Source organism: Rhinolophus hipposideros, assembly GCF_964194185.1.
Source record: "Rhinolophus hipposideros genome assembly, chromosome: 12".
Classification (NCBI taxonomy): Eukaryota; Metazoa; Chordata; class Mammalia; order Chiroptera; family Rhinolophidae; genus Rhinolophus; species Rhinolophus hipposideros.
Window position 1 is genome coordinate 31284155 of NC_138058.1, and position 6000 is coordinate 31290154.

Below are 6000 nucleotides of genomic sequence, written 5' to 3' on the forward strand. Positions count from 1 at the left end.
AAGTCACATAAGGTTCAGGATATTCTAGGGAACACCTGGACTTTGCTGTCAAAATTCCCCACTAGCTTCCAGGACTTGCAGAGGCCATACGACCTACCAGATATAATTAGGAGTGATGTAGGCTTGGCTTACTCTTGCCCTACAGTAAAAATATGCTCACACATCACGTATGTGGTAACACTAACTCCCTAAGCCTGGACATCTGACCCTGGTATCTACTGAAACATCCTCGTGCAGTCCCGTAACAGCTGCCAAGCCTTCCTCCCACTTGTTCCTATCTAGGATGGAGAAAGGAGGAGTGGGAATTGGGGGTGGGTGAAGGGACATTGACGTTCCTCTCTTAAGTAAACCATTCAAATCTACCAATGAGCAGCTAGGGAGCAATCCTCCTCTGATCAAAAAAAGGATGCTTTAAATCATGAGCTCCCTTTGAAACAATCTGATTTACACAAATTTTGTCTGGGAAGCTCTATTCCTGCAAGGGCCTGTCTCTCTATCCAAATGCACAGAAAGGCACCTGTCCCAGCCAGAGGCCAGGTGTGGCTTGACAGAGCAAGCCCTACCAGTTCAGGGGCTAAAGCCTTCACACTCCTTGTTGTGTTCACAGGAGGCCACAGGTATAAGTGGTAAATGCCATGTACACATAGTGGCAGAATCTGGCCAGAGAACCAGACAGAGGCTCGTGATGCTGCTCTCTCTCTAGAAACATGAAACTGCCCACAATGAAAGGAGAAGTGGGTGGGGTAGAATCCAGCACTGTCAGGAACCAAAAAGGTTGCTGGTAGGCTTCTGGGGGAACGAGACTGATGGAAGAAAGGAGTTTAAAGACAGAAGCCCAGGCGTGGGAGGCAGCATGAGAGGGGGTAAAGACATATGTGGGGGAGGCCAACAAAAGGGGCAGTCAAGGAGGCCCCGGCCTGCCTCAGAGCACAGTGGGTGCTAGCAAAGCTGTGGCTGGAGGTTTGAGACTGGGAGGCCAGTGGCCAAGCGCAACCGTCATTTCCATGTGCTCCTTCCCTGGTTGTAGAGGCCCTGAAGCCCTTTAGTTCTCCATACTGTCCCTGTCTTTCCCTGGAAGGCAAATCACCCTGAGTGTGGTGTCGCCCTCCTTCGCAGGCAAAAGCAAAGCAATGTGAAAAGAAGAACAGGTTCAAACCTGCGGGGGGGCAGACGTGTCTCACATGGCTTGGTAATGGGCTGTCACCTCAGGATCCTTGGGCACCAGCCGCCCCTTTCCTTTCCCTTAGGGCTATTTCCCTACCTTTTGCTTAGTCCCAGACAGGGTCCTCCAGCGCCTTTGGAGGAGCCACTGGGTCCCTCTAGATCAATGCGGTGGCCAGGCTGCTTTCCCCTCGCTTTCTCACTTGCTCACTCACCACGTAGCTGACTAACTGGGATCACCAGACAGCCTCACAACAAGGCCAATCTTCTAACTTGTCATAAGAAGTCTTTCGATGGCCTTCAAAGAGATGCAACTGCCACATCTATAAGGAACTTGACTGAGCTCCTAGCCACCCCTCCCCTCAATCCCAAGCTCTCAGACCTCCTCAGTAGCCAGCATCCAACAAAGCTCCATCCGACAAAGCTCAAAGTATAAGGATGATGAGGACTGAACATGTCAATCAACTGTACCCTCTGTTCCCACCAAAGGGCACGGCAGAAAAACAGAGTTCCTGTACCAAAATCAATCCTAGTGTCCCACAAAGCTGACCCTGGACCACCTGGTTGCAGTTCCCCAGGCCACTGCTTTTATTGTAGTAACAGTTTGCTGTGAGCCTGTGAGGATATACGTGTGAAGATTGGTAAGAATCTTACTGATTTTTTTCAAGAGATGCTATTAAGAATGTCACTCCCTATACCAAAGTGTCCTCTTTGGAGAACCCATGTGGGAAGAATTCTCTGGTCTCAGTAATAAATAGCTGTTTCACTGAGCAACCAGTTGATTTTTACTTTCTAGGTACTGGCAAAACTGATTTAAAAAAAAAAAACACAAACTTCCTCTTCGCCTTGGCCGCTAGGAAGCTCAGGACCAAATCTGCACTCCCACCCAAGTAAAATATACAGGACAGAGAGGCACTCACTTTTTGTACTCATCTTACCCTTGACATCCTCTTACTTTTTATACTCTACCTGCCTCAATCACTTTTCTTAAAAATCTTGTTACACTGAAAGTATCTTGGAAAAACTCCTCAACAAACAGAGAACAAAACAGGGAACAAAACAGAGGAATCGTTAAAAACAGAGTAACAGGAAAAAAAGCTCCTAAATCCAAGATTTCATTCCCAAACCATAAGGAAACAGAATCTGTTTATCAGTACTTCTAAAAAGCAAATGCAGATATTTACGTTAGTACCTTTCTACTCAAAAGTGTGGTCTGTAACCAGCAGCATCTGCGTCACCAGAGCTTGTGGGGAATACAGATTCTCAGGCTCCACCCCATAGTCTTAGAATTACAATCTGCACAATAATGTTTCAGGACCACTAGGTTAGGAAGCCTGTTTTAGCACCCTGAAGAGGTACAATTAGAATGGCTTTACAAGCATTCATTGAGTGCCTGTCTTATGCCAGGGACATATAAGGAGGAATTTATGGTCCTGTCATTAAGGTCTTTCCAACAGGACACTAGAAAAAGCTCACACCTTGTGGCAGGTTATTTTTCATTTTTATTTTTTTGATGGCAGGTTTTAATGGCTAATTATAAAATCTCATAGCTGGAAGGGAGTCCCCAGAAAGAATACTATTCCCTAGAAAGGATTCAAGATTCTTTGTGGCTACACTGAAAGAAGAATCAGAGACCAGAATTCTCTTCTCTTCTTGTGATAATTACAAGAGAGGAGTGCTTATTTGTTTTGGAAACTTCAAATAATTTGAGAAACTGACATGCAAAGAGGACCTACAGCTGGAAGGAAATGTACAAGTTAGCCTGTTTCCTGCAACCAGAAAGTGGTACAAGAAAACCTGGAAATGAGGCAATATCCTCTAGGGGTTGTATCTGCCATCTCTAGGTTAGCAAATAGGTCTAGAGCCAACAGAAAGACCTCTTCCTCTTTTCACAATGTTTTTGAACAACTTTAAAGATAGGAACTGGTTTCTTCATGACAAAGGATTTAAGTTATAAGGTGAGAAGCCACTCCGGGCCCCATTTGATTTATTCCTCTGCTCATGTTGAGTAACAGACCACATTTTGAGTGTATTCACTACTACTGTAGTACTTGCCAAAATGTAATTTGGCACTTCAGCACTCTCTAGCAGGTAGTGAGACGAAAAGCATAGAGTTAATTTTGTATGAATTACAGGCATACCTTGGAGATATTGCAGGTTTGGTTCCAGATGATGGCAATGAAGTATCGCAATAAAGCAAGTTGAAATCTTTTTGCTTGAAGCGCCTTGCCTTCAATCTGTATAAAACACATTTGTGAAGCGCAATACAATGAGGTATGCCTTTATGCACTTTTACTGAGGTAGGGGTATCTGGAAAGGTTTAAGGGATTTTTTTAAAATCAAGAAACACATAAAGAGCAAAAGGCAGACAGACCCTGAAGGGTCAAGTATTATACAGATATTTAGTATTAGTGAATCTGTTTATTTTTATGCTAACAACTACTGAACATTTCCTTTGTGCCAGGAACTACGCTAAGCATTTTATGCCGACATTTGATTTAATCCTTCGAACCCATGAAGGAGGTACTATTATAACTCCCATTTTACAGATGAGGAAACTGAACTGTAGAGAAGTTAAATAACTTGTCCAGCGTTAGTAATATGGCAGAGCTCAATTCTGATTTGACTTAAGAGAGCCAGAGCTCAACTGTCTCCCTCCCCTGTGTAAGAATAACTGGTGCAACAAGTTAAAGTTATTAAAGTTTGTGTTTTGTCAACTTTTTGGCTACACTGCTGATTATTCATTTTCTTTTGGCTTCCTTTAATCACTCAGTGCCTTCTGTGTTCCAAGCATTGGGCTAAGGGCTGGGGAAACCACAATACAGTGTGATGTATAAACAGAGGAAACAGAAGGGAGGCCAAAGAGGGAGTATTAGTTGTGGGGTGAGGGAAGAGCTTAAAAAGCTTTCCAGAAGAGGTCATCAACTGAGTTGTTTGCTCTTTTCTATACTGAGTGGCCCAGAATTGGTTGATCCAGGTGATGGAGGGAAAAACGGATGAGAAGTGATGACCTCCACTTCTTTTAAGCAAGCTTTAGACCCTTGACTTGTTGACCTGTCACACTGTCATGCGTTTTAATATCATCCTTCATACGCTAGGTCTAGAGGTTAACTATTAGTGTATTAATGCTACCTATCTTCTGACTGCCTCTCCCCCCAGTGAATTTCCAGTGAGGTACAATCTGCTCTGGCAGGTTTCTGCTCACTTTTCTTTTTTTAACTTTATTTTAAGTGTGTTTTTTCAGGACTCATCAGCTCCAAATCAAGTAGTTGTTTCAATCTAGTTGTGGACCCCGCAGCTCACACTGGCCCATGTGGGGATCCAACCCGCAACCCTGGTGTTGGGAGCATCGCCCTCTAACCAACTGAGCTAGCCGACGGCCCCCTCCGCTCGGTTTCATATTACAAACAACACAACGAACTCAACCTAATACTTATAAAGGACCTGAAATAGGTTTTGGACTTATGCCCCTAAACTGCTGAAAACTGTTCTCGTGGTGACAGTTGGAAACTGGCCCTTCTGGGCAGGAGTGAGACATCCTGCTTTTTCCCCTTGGCAGCCGTGGACAGCTGCATTCAAGGAGACAAGAGAGCATCATTCGTCTCCGTCTTCTCAGTGGGAATGAGCACTAGCTGGTGAGAGACGGTGTCTCCGTGTGAGCAGGGCAAGTCCCTTACTGCGGGGACAACTCGCCCGGCCGGGGCACCGGGAAAACAGGGCACGCGCCGGTCGAGGCCCTGGGGGGAAATGAGCTCCCCCGCGGCAGGCCGATCAGAGGCGCCGCCACGAGGGTGCGAAGACACCCGCGCCCCCTCCGCCCCGCCCCGCCCCGCCCCGCCCGCTCGGGCTTTCCCAACCCCGACCACCAGGCCGCGACCCGCCCCCGCCATTCCGCCTGCAAAATGGAGGCGAACGCACGAGATGCCCCCGCCCCCAGAAAGTCTTTGTGCCCTTCCAGGTGGGGTACGTGAGGCCTGGCGGCCCGCCCGGCAGGCCCGGCCTTGCAGACCCGGAAAGACCGCAGGGCAGGAGGGGGCCGGGCCGCGCAGGCTGGGGGTGCTGGGGCCGCCGCCCCCTGCGCCGCGGATCCCTCGACACCCGCGCGCGCCGGCCTCTACCTACCGCGCCTCGGACGCTTCGGAGGTCCTAACCCGGCCCGCGGCGGCGCCCCGCGCCCTAACAACCCCATGCGGCGTCCCAGAGGCTGGGGTCCCACACAGAGACCGCGGCCCGCGCGGGCGACCCCGAGCGCTAGGGGCGGGACCGAGCGCCGGCCACGCCCCTTGTACCCGCCCCTCCTCCGGGCGAAGCCGGTCCCTTGGAGAAGCGCGACCAATCCCAACCTTCATGTCGGAGTCTCGACCAATGCGCGACCCGGTCGTGCAGAAAGAGCCCACCTCTTGTGCCGTCTTGGCCTATGGGAGGCCGGGTCGTCTTCGGGCGCGCGTCCTCCCGCGTCCTCCGCGCTGGCGGCTCAGTCCGGGTGTTCTGTGCTAGCGGGGTCGTGCGAGGGCGCGTGGTTCCAGCCAGCGCCGAGGGCTGGATGCGGTGGGCGCTCTTTCCCTGCTTGTACGCCTCACCCTGACTCATGCATTCGTTCATGCGTTTTGCTCAGGGCGTGCATCTGTATTCCAGGCGCGCCACTGCCAGGAAGGCGGTCCCACTGTCTTAGGGCGTGTTTACATTCTCATCTAACAACCAAGCTTGTGACCAAGATCCGAACAGGTGCCACGGGCCCTTAGCCCCGGAGGCGGGCGATGTCTCCAGGCTGGGTGGTTGGAGACGGCTTCAGGGGGAAGGTGAAACTTAACGCAGGCTCGGAAAGGATGGGAGAAGTGT

The 6000-nt window shown here is 49.6% G+C and overlaps 1 protein-coding gene across 4 annotated transcripts in view; it reads right to left on the bottom strand.

Annotated features, from left to right (window-relative positions):
- The window catches only part of CEP68 (centrosomal protein 68), a 27547-nt gene extending 22114 nt beyond the window's left edge, over nucleotides 1-5433 (bottom strand). For all 4 annotated transcript variants that reach the window (XM_081067867.1, XM_081067866.1, XM_081067865.1 and 1 more), the window contains exons 1-2: nucleotides 5284-5433; nucleotides 3303-3398 (exon numbers count right to left, since the gene is read on the bottom strand). The gene's annotated coding sequence lies outside the window, so the exon portion shown is untranslated. The remainder of the gene's footprint in view (nucleotides 1-3302; nucleotides 3399-5283) is intronic.
- Nucleotides 5434-6000: the final 567 nt, after the last annotated feature.